The sequence below is a fragment of the Ambystoma mexicanum genome, chromosome 3q (genome assembly GCF_040938575.1).
Source record: "Ambystoma mexicanum isolate Mex_15411 chromosome 3q, UKY_AmexF1_1, whole genome shotgun sequence".
Lineage (NCBI taxonomy): Eukaryota > Metazoa > Chordata > Amphibia > Caudata > Ambystomatidae > Ambystoma > Ambystoma mexicanum.
Window position 1 is genome coordinate 335,762,691 of NC_090926.1, and position 13,232 is coordinate 335,775,922.

The following is a 13,232-nucleotide window of genomic DNA, read 5'->3' on the forward strand; positions in this document are numbered from 1 at the left end:
GGCTACGCTGCTTCACCAAAGAAAGGTGTGCACCCTTGAATATGGTCGGTCACGGTGCCACAAATCCTGCTCATGATGTTGAGGGGCTAACAAGGCTTGTTGTGGTCTGTCCTGTGCATTCATGGGCACCTGAGGTAGGTGTAATCCTGATGTTGTCCCTGCATCTTGACACTTAAATCCTGTTGTGCAGGGCAGATGCCATTGCTTGGACCACTGCCATGCCACCATCAAACTAGGGTTTATCTGTGGCAACACAGTCCTCCCTACCACTGACTGGACCAAACCCATAGTAGGCGGAGAAGCCTGAAAGCACCACGACACAGGCCCATTGAATGACATGCCTGCGCCATGATGTGGGTGCCCATGACACATTGACTAGTGAGACGCTATGTATGCTGACCGCAGCTTCCATAGTGCCTTGCTTCAAGGTCACACGTACAGCTGTTCTTGCCAATTCACTTGCCCATACCACTTCTCAACTATGTAACATCCTTGCCAGATCATGACGCACTTCCGGTTACCCAAAGTGAGACATTTGCACAGTTGGAATCAACCGCACTCATGTGCTTGCATGAAGAATCTAGCAGTGGAAGTGTCTATGCATGAGGTGTACAGCATTTTTTTAAACTGTGTTAAGTGTATTTCTGTGTTGTACGTGTTCACGTGTGCATGATGCTCTGTTGGCATTGGAAATCACCTTTGTCTATGACAGTGTGGCCAAAGGGCCCTGTTGGGATATATTAGGCCATCTGCTAGTAATGCGCTAGTTTGCTTAAGTCTTGGTCTCGGCATCACAGGTGCTTGATTGTAAGCGATGCTCCTCGTGAAGATCTGGGGGAGGTCATTGAACGTTGCGTCAGCTTTTTATCCTGAACGACGTACATTTGCCATTAGGCATCCTCACGCATGAAGGGATTAGGGGAAGAACCGCTCCGCCTCACGATTGAGGACTGCCGGATCCTGATCCTTTCGATGCAGAAGGGCAGTGACACGGCCTGTGTGTTTGGGTGAAGGATCGCATGCATGTCTACATGTAGGGCCCAAGGCATAGCGATCTTATGCAACATTGCAAAAGGTAGCATTGCACCCCATGGGTTTTGTGTATAGGTGCATACCAGTTTTGTGACCTACCTTCCAGAAACGTGTCTTCAAGTCAAAGGTCTGTTCAGTGGTGCCGCTGGTGGACACATGCACGGAATGATGCCTAGGCTGTGGAAGATGGCTGTGGTTATGGAAGGCATCCCAGGACACGGATGCAGAGACATACGCTGAGAAATGCTGGAAAAGGTCATGTCACTGGGTGACCCCTGTTGACATTCCAGATACAAGCACTTTGTCAATTTACATTTGCCTGCAATGTCTTATGTGTCCCTTGCAACGTTATCATGTGCAAATGGTTGTCAAGTGATGTCATGTCAAGCCATTTCATCTAGGTTTGCTGTGTGACCACATATATTTCCCATGTGTATCTGTCTGGGAACCCTCAATTTGATGCTGGCAATGTTAAATGTTTATCTAATGACCGTGGGCTACCTAGGAACATTGTCAGTGTTACCCCCTATTGAGGATGTTCATGCGCTGGGGATGTACTGACCAGGCACGGGCGGTGTTTGTAATCTTTAGCCTGCAACTATCCTGCAGCTGATAAGCACGGGAAAGCCTAACGGTCATGTATGGCACTAGGAAAGTTGGTAGCAATCGTCAATCTAATGCCATTGCCAATCTAATGCCAATGCCCCTGAATGCGATACAGGTGTTCAGGTCAGACGGGTGCCTGAAAAGCCACATGTGAACAGCCCAGTGATCCAAGCAATACGGGAACACGGGAATCATTGTAATGCTACTGCCCATTCCGATGCCTGGCCTGCACTAACCGTGTAATGCTGCCTGGGTCATATAAGGCGTGGTAGCAATTGGTGCAGGCTCCAACACTGGCTAGCTTCTAAAATTCCACTGGTCTGCTAGAAGGATCCAGTTGCCAGGAAAAGCATGGCTGCTAGAACTTGCACATGTGCTGGCATTGCATGTGGGTTCCTAGACTCCACCTACCCGGCTATAGCAGGACTCTATTTGGGGGTAAGATGCTCTCCGTTAGAGGCCTACAACTATGGAGCAAGCTTTCCAAGATTCTTCGCAACGAAAAATGCCATCTCAAACACAGGGAGGCATTCAAATGCTTATTTTCGGTGAGGCATTGCTGAACTGACCTGGTAGATCGGCGCCATTCATTACATATTGTTGAAATGTACATTTGTCAGCTGTGAAAGATACCCGCCTGTTTAGCTGCATTATATTTTCCCATCCCCCTTACCTCCATTTCCACTTTGCCTTTCACTTTCCTTCTCTCGCCCCCTTCGATTTTGGGGCGCTGGAGCAGCGGAATACGCTTGTATGCATCTGAAAAACATACACGCAAATAACGTATTCTACTTGTCCACTAGTCTATCACACATGGCGGAAAGCTCTGCCTGCAAAGATGGTGGACATTTTTACAGAAATACTCTCGCCTACCTTCTCCTCCAGTTCCATAGCAGTAGAGATAAAACACTTTGAGCCGCCATTTTCCACGGAAAACCGCAAAGGAGACTGGTTGTTTATTTCATTCATTCCGTCTCCTTCTCGGAGGGGTGAACAGGTGCACATTGATGAGTGTTGTTAGTAGGTTGACCACAGGGCTGGACTGGGAACCAAAAGGGGCCCTGGAAAATATTTTCCAAAGTGGCCCCATATTCCGCCAAAGGCGCAAGCACAGCGTGTGAGCCCAACCCTTCTATGAGAGTATAGGGAGTATCCCCCAATTAAATGTTGGATAAAATGAGTCAAAATGAGTGCATTTAAAGTATGTTTTAAGCATAAATGAGGTGCAAAGACTGGCCCAATGCGGATTATGTAATAGTGACCAGGTTTAGATGTATTGTGAAGCACAATATCTCCTCACAGAAGCACACAAGATGAACAGGCCATTCTTCAGCAGAATGTTCATATGGATGACATATCTGCCTTAAATTGGGCTTCCTGAGCCCCAAGTCATGCCCGTTTGTCTCATATTAGGCACATGGAAAAGATGTCTGGGTCCATTAAATAAAATCAACATCATTTTCACATCATCAAGAAATGTAGACAGGACATGGGCACTGCTGAACCTTTGAATAAAAGAACATGTGATTGTGGACATATCAGTGGTGACATCACTGGGAAACTTCTAAGCTTTTGTTTATTTACATGTTTATTAATTTTATATTCTAAGCTTTGTGATGGTCTTAGGACTGCCATTAATTCATCTATATATACAGAGCAATGGGAATTCTAAGGAGAGCTACTGTATATTCAGTGTCAAGGCGCTACTTAGCCGTACTACTTTATGTTTAATGGGAATTATTGGTGCTTAAGGGAATTCATATTCATTGATGGCAAAAGATGCAGGCCTTCTACAACATGACTGCTATGATGGAATCATACATGAACTTCTCAGCAGCACTGCTGTACTTTACATGAGCAGTAAAGATACATTTCAGCAGGATTGTGACCTTTGAACAGAAAAGTGAAGGCGCTTTCAGCAGAACTACTATGCTTTGAAATTTCCCGGACTCATACTTTGCAGCAAATTGCTAGACTTGGAATGTGAAAGTACAGGAACCTCCGAGCAGGGCTGCTATACGTTAGAGGGCCAGAAATGTCACTGCTGTGAAGGACAACCTTACTCTGAAAGCGACAGTACCAACATTGTCAAGCATAACTGCAATACATTGCAAATCCAGTACTGGCACATATCAGCAGAAGTGATGATGTACTCCAAATGGAAAAGTGTTGGCACCTGTCCCTAGGACTGCCATACTCTGAATGAGGCAGTACGGGCACTTGCTAGCAAGATTCCCATGCTCTGAAAGCAATCGTAACATCACAGCTTCGTAGCACTGGCATATTCAATGTTCATGTGTTGGCACTGATGAGCAATACTCCCATGCGCTGAGATGGGCAGTACATTGTTGCAGCAGGATTTATATACTTTGAAAATCAGAATACTAAGGTATTATAACAGCACTGTTGTGTACTCAAAAACAGCAAGTGTGAACACAATCTGCTACAGCTCACCTCCTGCCAGCCTCCACTATAGTACAATTCCTAAGGGCTTGGTGCGCTATATAAACCGCTAAATAAATAAATACATGCTTAGATCCCAGCCATCCCAATGCTTCACGTTATCCCTGCCTTCCCTCAGTCCTATCCCGGCACCACAACAAACCCTCCCCTTCCACACCCATTCATTTTTCATTGGTGCCCAAAGCTATTTTATACCCCAGTCCGACACTGCATGCACAGACAGAGCCAACGGTTCTGCCGGTGGGCCGCAGCCCTCAGTGTTGGTTTTCTGGTTTGTTAAGTAAAGTGCTTTCGTTACGAGGCATAACCCCGGTTGAGGTTAATTGCCCCCACCACTCCTATTTTTTGTGTGCCACCTCTACATGCCTGCTTCCCAGAAGACTCTGCCTAGTTGACGGCACAAACAGGGTATCAATAGGAGGAGACCGGCTTTGTATTAGCACAGCGTTGAATTAATTTACTCCTCCAGATGTATTCCCCCCTTTGAAAATGTTTTGAAAAGTATATTGGAGAACAATACTTTAAAACACTGAGCCTGATTTACAAAGGTTGTTCAATTTCAATGGGTGCATCTCATTATCAAAGGCTTTGTGAATAAGGCCCTGTGTGTTTATACCTATGCAGACATACCAGCAGTCTTGGGCCGATGCACAAAACATGGCATGGTCCGTGGCGAATGATAGCACAGGCGTAGCAGCAGCACCTAAACCAGTAAAGCATCAGAACCACATGCCTGTATGCTCCACAGATTTCTCTAGAGAAATATCTGCCTCTGGCACGTCTCCACCCTCCTGCACTCTCTCCCGCAGTTCACATCCCCAGGCCAGTAGCAGTTTATGCTTCAGGCACCGTTTTCCTTTCAAAATCCTACCGAACCAGGCCCTTGGTTGACCTACTGAACTATAATCTGCGCGCTCTAGTATCATCATTGTTGCATAGAAGCACATTTCAAAACAGCATTCCGTAGCCTAGGCTTTCTTTTCTTTCAGCAAAGTAAAATGTATATCTATGTGTGCGCAAAATAATAATAAAAGACCCAGAGCGAAAATACTCGCTGACCATTTTATGTTTAAACCGCAGATGCAGTCTACTCAAGGAAGCCCTACGAGGCTAGGGTCTGCCAGCAGTGCCGATCGTGCCGCAAGCACTCACTTAATTAAAACCAGAATTACAGACATTTCCTCTAGCCCGGCAGTTGCAGATGGCTTCTACATTTTGGGGTTTTGAAGATTGTTTCTACTAGATCCAGTTATGGTATTTTTTTTCTATCGGAAATGGAATCATTTATGTCCGGAGAAAAACAGATCGTATCTATTGGTTACATTCAAATATCCAGCCTACCCAATATACATCATTTAACACAGCTAACCAGATCCAATGGGAGGTTCACCAAAGTGCCATTTCCATGCTCAAAAGTGTCAGAGTTAGGCCACTCGGCCTTCAACACTGAGTGGCGGCCAAGGCAGGAGCAGGACCGTCACTGTGCAGCCAGTCTTAGGCTGAGTAGTGTGGGTTCACTTTGCTTCTCTTACCAGGTCCCTACCTAAGTAATAAATCACAGACAACTTATGTGTATGGAAAAGTTGTAGGCCGTAGGCATTTTACACTGCCATATGCTTTTGGGCACATTGTGTCCAGTCCCGAAGTTGCCCAAGGCTCCTCCTGAGTCCTTGTTATCCCTGGGCCTTCATTCCTGGGCACATGCCACCTACGACGTGTCTTGGACCGTGTACCAAAAGAGTACTCGGCGTTCCTTCTTCCGCCTGCTCCTTCGTTTCTTGGACTGTGTACCGAAAGAGTACTCGGCGTTCTTACTTCTGCCCGCTCCTTCTTTTTTGGACCGTGTACCGAGAGAGTACTCGGCATACCGGCTCCTGCCTGCACCCCTCTTCTTCCGTTATTCTTGTAGGGTGGGTTGGGTGGCAAACGTTTTTCCTTCCCCTTCTCCAGGCACTAAGAGCCTACCCGAGAGAGGTGAGCTCTTACCTGGTTTGTGCCGCCTCTCCTTTTCCAGGCTTACTTATACCCCCCCGGCCCTTTGTTCCTTCCTGGGGGCGGCCGGGTTACCCCCCCGACCCACTGCTGTTACATTTCGCACCTTCCCAGGTGCTGTTTCCTGCCCTTCCTGGGCTTTTGTTTCTTGTGGCGCCATTCGGACGCCCCTCCCTATGCTTTCGCGCCGGTTTCCCCCACCCCGCGCCTAAACTCCCAGACCCACTATCATCCCGCATTTCATGCGGCCCGGGGACTGGGTCATAGGCTGAGTAGTGTGGGTTCACTTTGCTTCTCTTACCAGGTCCGTACCTAAGTATTAAATCACAGACAACTTATGTGTATGGAAAAGTTGTAGGCTGCAGGCATTTTATTTTCTCACAGAAAATACAACACAACAAAATATTTACACTGCCATATGCTTTTGGGCACATTGTGTCCAGTCCCGAAGTTGCCCAATTCTCCTCCTGAGTCCTTGTTATCCCTGGGCCTTCGTTCCTGGGCACATGCCACCACACCTGAGCGGGTGTTCCTTACGTCCGCTCAGGTCCCCCCCAAAAGCACCTTACCTACAACCCCGTTCTTGGAGTGCCCTAAAAATGTTGTTGGAGAAAACCCCCATCCCTTTCCTTGATAGGTGCACCCCATCCTGGTGAAACATGTCCGTATTGTTCCGGTGTAAGCCATGTCTTATGAAATGCAGCCCTGTGCTCTTGCAGTACTTTTCTACTGATTTATTTAGTTTCTTTCTGGCTATTTCAATTGCGTGGCTCTTCTGTGCCCCATACCAGACCCTTCTTGGTATTATCTCTGACATAAAAATCTCGGTTTTCCACCAGCTGCGGGCTATGCTATGCAGCTACTCGCAGATGTTCGTTTGTAATTAACCCCTGTTTGTGCTCACCAGGTCGTTCCCCCCGAGATGTATAACCAGGTACTCGGGGGGGGTCCTTAAAAACCTATCAGGTCCGACAGCCTGTCGTGGCTGTCCTCCCAGTGCATCCCCGGGAGGCCCCACCAGGACGTAATTGTGTTCCTGAAATGTAGTCCTTGCTTCACCTCTTCCAGCCACCTGCCCGCCCCGGTCACGAAAGAGTGCCCCACTATCCATGCCGATTTGTATGGTCCGGCCTCCGTCTTGTATGTCAGGGCATTTCTGGTCAGCTTGTCGAGGACCCTTTCTTTTCTCCGTTCTTCTCCCACTTCTTTTGAGTCGACCTTGTGGCCAACCGTGCTTTCCTTTCTAGTGCCTCCAACGGGACCCATGCCTTCCGCGGCGTGGGCGTTCTTTCCTTGTCGGCGTCCGGTCTCAGCTCCCTGAATTTCTCCCACTGAAAGCGAGAGATTGCATCAGCCACCACATTTTCTTCCCCAGCGATATGCCTCGCCTTTATGCATGTATTCATTTTTAGGCTTTCCAGTGTGATTGCCCTCATTAATTCTAATACTATCATGCATGACGCACTTCCTTTGTTTAACACGTGCACCACCGCCATGTTATCTGACCATACTGCCAACTCCTTGTTCCCTAGCTCTTCTCCCCATGCGCATAACGCAACCCATATCGGGAAGAGCTCCAACAGCGTTATGTTCTTTGTCCATTCCGCCACTTGCCACGATTTTGGCCACTTGCCTGCACACCATTTTTCCCCCAGTATTGCGCCAAAACCAAAGCCACCTGCTGCATCGGTGAACAACACCCTTTTACCTTCCTCGTTCACCGGTGAGCGCCATATTACTGCCCCCTTGAAGTTTTTCAGAAATTCTGCCCACACTTCCAGATCTCTCTTGATTCCTCCCCCTAGCCTGACTCTGTGGTGCCCCTTGGTAGCAACTCTCGTTTTCAGCTCGATACTTCTCTGGAACACCTTCCCCTGCGGTATGACTCTTCCTGCGAAGTTCAGTTTTCCTGCCAGCGCTTGCAATTCTCTCACTGTCGCTTTGTTTCTTCCTTGTAGTTCCTTTATTGTCTTCAGCAGCTCTGTCACCTTGTCCTTCAGGATCCGACACCTTCCCCTGTTTGAGTCAATTTCTATACCTAGGAATTGGATAATATGCGTTGGGCCCATCGTTTTCTCCTCCGCCAGAGGGAAACCCCACTCGCTTGTTATTTCCACAAATTTGTCCAGGGTTGTCCTGCATAGCTCTGAAACTTTGGGCCCGACAAATAAGAAATCGTCCAGGTAATGTACCATCATGGACTCCCTCATCTCCTGTGTTACTGCCCATTGTAAAAATGAACTTACCCTCTCGAAATATGCGCATGAGATGGCACACCCCATCGGGAGGCATTTGTCGACGAAGTATTCCCTCTCCCAATGCATACATAACCACCTTTGTGATCCGCTGTTGACTGGCAACAGGCAAAATGCTGATTTAATGTCTGCTTTCGCCATCCATGCCCCTTCCCCCGCTTTCCTGACCAGTTCCACTGCCTCCTCGAAGTCTGAATATGATACCGTTGCCTCGCTCTGGGCGATGCCGTCGTTCACTGAGGCCCCCGGGGGGTAGGATAGGTGGTGTATCAGCCTGTATTCCCCTTCGTCTTTTTTCGGCACCAGCCCTAGTGGTGAACATATACATTCTTCGAATGGTAAGGCCGTGAAAGGGCCCTCTACCCTCCCCAGTTCTACTTCTTTCCTGATCTTACTGGTCACTATATCCCTGTTTTCGATTGCCGATTTTAGATTCCTAGGAATGTCTTGCGCTCCGTGCCCTGTAAACGGGATGTTAAAACCTTCTCTAAAGCCTTGTCTGATTCGTTCTGCCGTTTCTTGGTCGGGGTATTTCTGGAGCCACCTTTCCATCCTCTCGATTTTTACCGGCATTGCCCCTTTCCCGCCCCAGTTCTTATTTCCACGTCTCATCTCTTCTGCCGCTTGGATCTGCGCCCCTTGTGCACTTGGAGCTGCTGTGGTCACCCTTGCATCTCTCGCACTTGTGGCTGAAATTGCACTTCCATCCCCAGCTACAGGGTACCCCCTTTTCAAAGCTCCTGCATTGACCTGGGTCTGCTCGTGCTGTCCCCGTGCTCCCACTGCCCCCCCCTTGTGTTGTCGGGGGCAGGCTGCTCTGCCACCCTCTCTGTGACCCGTAATTTCTGCTCCGAAAACTCTGGTCTTTATTTCTGTCATAGCTGGATTCGTACTTTCGGATCTATAATCCGCTTTGTAATTATCCTGCCAATACTGCCTTCTCTTCTGTCCCCCTGTGCTCCGCTCCTTGGAATCCCATTTCTCCTTTAGCACGTTAAATATGTAGAGGTTAAAGTTTTCTTCATCCCAGCCCATATCTGGAAAGCAGTCCATCTCCTTTCTGAACTCGTGGTCATATTCCAGCCATGCGTCCCCTCCAAACGCTGCGTGGACCTTCAGCACCCTCTGCTGATACGCAACAAATGCTACCCCGTCTTCCGGGAATTTTTGTAATATAATTGTAGACATTATGGTGAAGGCCGACATCAAGTTGTCGAAACTCCTCACCACTGGCCCCTTTTTTAGTAAGCTTTTCTCGTCCTCCTTCATGTCCTCTAGGGCCACATTCATCCCCCTTTTTTGACAATCTAACAATGTAAATATATCAATCAATTCCTTCCTCCATATTTTTTCCTTTACTTTGTCATTTATGTACCAAGCCATCGCTTTCATCGACCTGCCCTGTGCGTCTTTACCCATGGTTGGCCTGCCATATTTCGTCATGAGTGGCCCCTCATTTTCCGTCGCTGCCACCGTCGGTGCTGCCCCCGGTGGTGTGGCCCCTGCCCCAATGTTTGGCCCTGCCGGTGCTCCTTGTGGTGTCGGGATAATTGGTGCTCCTTGCGGCACCGGGACTACCGGTACCCCTTGTGGTGCCGGGACCGGGGTTTCCCTTGGCTCTGCTGGTGCCCCCTGTGGTGCCGGGACGGGGCTTCTCTGGGTTCTGCCCCTCCCCCCCTGCCCCTCTCTGTCTTTCCCTGCTCACCACTCCCCTCCATTTTACCCAAGCCCTTAGATGATCCCTTTCTTCGTCATCACTGCTTGATTCATCTGATGAACTCCCCTGCTGCTCCTACCTGGATTTCTTCCCCCGTCTGCTCTTCTTGTCATTGGTTCTGGGCGACTTACCCGAAACCGTGACGTACTTTTTTAACATTTTTACTATTTTATTCCCACCATTATTATTCACAGTACCTTTCTTTTTATCTTTTTTCTATCTCTTGGTCGGTGCCTCCGTCTGTCCCTCTGATCTCTTCGACTCCGCTCTTCCCCTTTTCTGTCCTTGCGGTACCTCGTCTTCTCCTTCACTGCTGCTGGGCTCTATGAACAGCAGAGGTGACGCTGAATTTGCACTTTCTTCTTTCTGCATTACTTCCAGCACCAACTCTTGGGCCCTTTTCGCTCTTCCTTCCGCCATCCTTCTCGTCTGAATTCTGTCAGTCACGCTTCTGACCACGGCGAAAGTCCTTTGTTCGTTCACAGTTGGTACTTCTGGGTTGCTCCTGCTCCGGCATCATTGTAGCCACTGCAATCAGAATGAAATTTAGAGAGGTAGAAAAGTGCGTGAGCCCGCAAGAGCAAACGTTTTTCCTTCCCCTTCTCCAGGCACTAAGAGCCTACCCGAGAGAGGAGAGCTCTTACCTGGTTTGTGCCGCCTCTCCATTTCCAGGCTTACTTATACCACCCCGGCCCTTTGTTCCATCCTGGGGGCGGCCGGGTTACCCCCCCCCGTCTACTTGCTGTTACATTTCGCACCTTCCCAGGTGCTGTTTCCTGCCCTTCCTGGGCTTTTGTTTCTTGTGGGGTCGTTCGGACGCCCCTCCCTACACTTTTGCGCCGTTTTCCCCCACCCTTCGCCTAAACTCCCAGACCCTCTACCGTCCCACATTTCATGCGACCCGGGGAATGGGTCAGAGGCGAGCAGCTCAAAGTCGGAGCTGCCTGGGCAGCCTGGCTGCTTCCTCCAGCCCAGGCCAGCCGGCCAACATAATGCTACACTGTACACCTGACCCACCCCTACCCACCGGAACTGTAACCACAAACATGTGAATGTAAACGGTTTGAAAAAAAAAGCATTTATTATACGTCGATTAATAAAAACATTTTTTCACACCCCGTTCTGGAACTGCCACCAAGCGCTGTCATTGTAATATCACTTGAATGCCAGTGCCACTCGTCGGAAATCACTGCAGGCCTGCTAGTGCACATTTACTGCCTAACTGGTGCACCTGCGCACTGTGTGACTACGAGAACGCACCACCGGCTGCTGCCAGCATCAATGCACATGCCCCTCCTCATCATGTGCAGACGCCGTGTGACCCGCGTCGTTGTTAGGTCAGCCCAGCCCTACTGTGGAAGAAAATAAATGTGCAGCGTGAATGGGCAGCCAATTCAATGCAAACCACCCAGCCTGGCTGGATGTTTGCAGCACGATTAGATCCTCTGTATCCTTCCACTTTGCCAAAGAGGCCTATACCCCGAGGCCTACCGGGGAACATCCCGGTGTCTCGGTGGGGCAGTCCAGCCCTGGTTGACCAGGCGTCTTAGTTTTGCTGCGACTGTCCCGGAATAAGGGCCTCTGCCCACCTTTTTAATTTAAAAACTCCTGTCCCGGTTTTGTGAATAGGCAGGGCGGCCATTGCCAGAATCACGGGTGTGACTGTAAAAGTCCATTTATCGAACAATTATAAACCAATAGGTTTGATATTTTACAGTAAGCTGTCCGGCGACAGCCTTGAACTCACAACCTTTTAGATAGTAGTACGATGCATAGTGATAGTGCTGATGGGTATTCAAGGTAGTCAATTTCAAATTAAAGTCCCATTTTTATGTTGATGCCCTGTCCCAGTTTTTATTTTTAATATCTTATCACCCTAGTTCAGGGGCGTTGCTAGGGGGGGGCAAAGGCGGCTATAGCCCCTGATCTTTTGGTTGTAGCCCCGGATAGAATCTCAGGAGCTACAGCCAAAAGACTAGCTAGCCCCCAGTCCCAACAGTTCTGACATCAGCTTAGCCCCGGGTCTTTTCCAGACTAGCAACTCCCCTGCCCTAGTTTTTGGCCTTGGCCCTTCCTCTGTACCATGTATCTTTAGTGGTGGTGGCTGTGATTAGTTCTGCATTTACTGAGCCACACCTTGGTCTCTCCCCACTGCGCCCCGCTTGTATATGCAATGCAGGGCTCATATGCTCTGTCCATGGTTGCAAATTCATGTGCAGTTTATGGGCACACACTGCCAGTTGTGCAGTGGCATGCTCTGTTTATGCAACCAAAAAAGGTTTACTTGGCCTGTTGTGAAATGCCTGCATTTGGTGCATGCCCAAGTGGCGCTTGAAACCGTTCACAAGTGACTGCCATTGCGCCAATTCTGTTTAGTGAAGGTGACCCCCTACTGTGAAGCATGAAGCCCACATTGCAACCTTAATTTTCTTCTCCTAAGAATACCTTTGCATATGGTCCCCGAATGCTCATCATTCTCTGCATGACTGTGGCGCATAAGCAGCACATTCCCCTACAGCATTCTATTCTTTGCATGGCCCAAGTCAACTATCTTGGAACTATATTTTAACTTGTAAGAAGCATGCTCAGTTTATCATACATCTTAATGTTGTCATTCGCTTCAATCCATTCTAAGACCTATATTTCTTTGTGAGTTTGCTTTGATGTTTTAATGTTATATATTATTGTCAAAGACATTGCTGTTACATAGATCGATGGTATGTGCTGATTGACAAATAAAGCGAGCTGAAACTTTTCTCTGCAAAATTTGTGAAAATGTTCATTACTTAAAAATGTAAATGGTGACGCTTTTTGAAACATTGAAACATTCTTCTTTTTCTGCCTGGAAAAGAAATGGGGAAGACTCTCCGCGCCCATTCCCTTCGGTAACAATAGTGGCTTTCTATGTCCTCCGATTCTGTCCCACCAGCACCTGAGTGGACATCCAGGCTTCCTGCCCATGCCCAGTGTTTCTGTTTGTCTTCTTGAATGTTTGAACGTTTAAAGGTGTTGTTTAACCTTTCCGGTCCAGGCCACCCTCCCCAAGGGACCCTTTGCGTTTCTGTCCAAGGACACGCCACCTCCACTTCGGAGGCCCATTCCTCCTCCGCCAGCTCAATCCTTCCATTGGCTGACTCCCCTACTTTCAAGACATAAGATGGAGACAC